Source organism: Oryctolagus cuniculus, chromosome 5 (assembly GCF_051225735.1).
Source record: "Oryctolagus cuniculus isolate XC-2025 breed Fujian yellow rabbit chromosome 5, ASM5122573v1, whole genome shotgun sequence".
Classification (NCBI taxonomy): domain Eukaryota; kingdom Metazoa; phylum Chordata; class Mammalia; order Lagomorpha; family Leporidae; genus Oryctolagus; species Oryctolagus cuniculus.
This window is the reverse complement of record NC_142871.1, coordinates 140,964,699-140,967,031: the sequence shown is the minus strand read 5'-3', so window position 1 is coordinate 140,967,031 and position 2,333 is coordinate 140,964,699.

Below are 2,333 nucleotides of genomic sequence, written 5' to 3'. Positions count from 1 at the left end.
GTATGGAAACAATTACAAGGATTTCTGAATCCCCTGAATTAAAGATTTTTAAGATTTTAAAGGACAATAAATGCAGAAAGGAAGAGGACAAAAGAAGGTAACTTTTACTTTTTTATTTGTATGTATCTCAAAAATACATTAGGAACATAGTAATTCTTCCCACCATACCTGCCCTCCCGCCTCCTCCCCCTCCTGTTTAGTCCAAGAAAGAAAAAGAAATAGAAGGAAAGGAAAAAAAAGAAATAATTGAATAAAAACTAAGAGAAATGTTCCTCAACAGTCTAAACAAGGGCTGTTCTATGTTGCTGTTTCTCAAAGGTGATTTCATTCCCCCCGTTTCTTTTTCCCCTTCCTTCCTCCCCCTTTTTTCCTTTTAGAAACTTATTGTCTTTAAAGAACCCAAGGCGAGTACATCTCCTGTGAGCTCTTAGACAAAACTTTAACTTTGAGACATACTATTATCCGCAATTTAGTACACTAATTGAAAGTGATTTTTGAGAACAAGTTTTACTATTAAGTCTCATGATATGACTCTTTGGGGACAGAGTTCCTGCATGGGAAATTAGTGCACAGTGACTCTTGATGTTTATTTATTTATTTATTATTTAACAAATAACACTCATGAATGACATCAGTGATCACCCAAGGCTCTTGACATAAGCTGCCTCGGCTAGAGAAGCCTTTTGGATCCATTAGCTCAACAAGGCCATAAGCAAAGTGGAAGTTCCCTCCTCCCTTCACAGAAAAGTGCATCCTTTGGTGGCCACTTCTTTCCACTGGGGTCTCACCTACAGAGGTGTGATGTAGAACATTTTTTTTCAGAGTGTTTTGGCTTTCCATATCTAAAATGCTCCCCCCTGGACTTTCCAGTAAGACTACAATGCCTTTAGGGCTGTTTTGAAGTTGGAGTGCTCCTTAAAGCAGTTGTCATTCTATGAGTCTGCTGTATGGACTGCTTCCCATGTTGGAGTCGTCACTCCTTTTTAATTGTCTACTATTTCCAAACACTTAGTCCTATTTATACAATCACTTTAACACTCGATATTATCAAATGGAACAACATTACCACTTATTCCTATCCATTTGTTCTTTGTAACACTTAAGCTGCTTTTATTATCAGCCAAATTAAAGGATTTGGTGCTTTATGGCTAGTTGTTAAGCTTTACCCTTAGAAGTTAAGTCCATATGAATGTATGTAGGACTATACTGCTTTGCAGTTGCAAATTTTATACATTTCATAATTAAAATTTTAGGATCTTGATAATTTTTCCCACTGTGTCCACCCTCCCATCCCTTTCCTCTTCCCTTTCTTGTTCTCACACTTATTCTTTACTAAGATCTGTTTACATTTATTTTTATACATACATGGTTAACTCTATGTTAAGTATAGATTCAATGCATCATATGAAAGAGAAAAAGACAAGGAAAATACTATAAAGGAACAGATAAACAAAAATATAGGATAAAAAGCTATTCCTCAACAGTCAAGAGAAGGAATGTTCCAAATATTTGCTTCACAAAGTGTTCATTTCATTTCTATATGTTGTCTTTAAGGTGCTCTGTTCATTATCACAGATCAGGAAGAACATATAGAATTTGTCCCTTTGGGACTGGCTTGTTTTGCTAAGTGTGATGTTTTCCAGTTTTATCCATTTTCTTGCAAAGACTTTGGCTTTCTTTACTGCTGGATAGTATTCCATGGTGTATATATCCCATATTTTCTTATCCAGTCTTCAGATGTAGGGCATTTGGGTTGATTCCTTATCTTTTCTATTGTGAATACAGCTGTAATAGACATGGAGATACGGATAGTTCTTTCATATGCATATGTAGACATGTCAGGTCTACATCCAGACCTTCGAGGTATTTCCATACTGTCCTCCACAGTGTATGTTTCCTGCACTTGGTTGTCCTTTCTTTCTCCAAATCAGGAAACTTTTCTGTTATTATTTCACTAAAAAGTCCTTCTAATCCTTTGTCTCTTTCCACACCTTCAGGAACTCCGAGGACCCTGTATGTTGGGTCATTTGATAGTGTCTTGTAGATCTCCAACAGTGTTTTTTGGTTTTCTAATTTCTTCCCCTTCCCCTTCCCCTTCCCCTTCCCCTTCTCCTTCTCCTTCTCCTTCTTCTTCTTTTTCTTCTTTTTTTGTTCGGACTTAAAATTTCCAGAAATTTGTCTTCGAGTTCTGATATTATTTCTTCTATCTCCCCTACTTCGTCGTTAAAACTTTCCACTGCATTTTTTACTTGATATGTTGAGATCTTCATTTCTAGTATTTCATTCTGATTTCTCAATTTCATGGGAAATTTTTCATTTAGTTCTTGGATTTG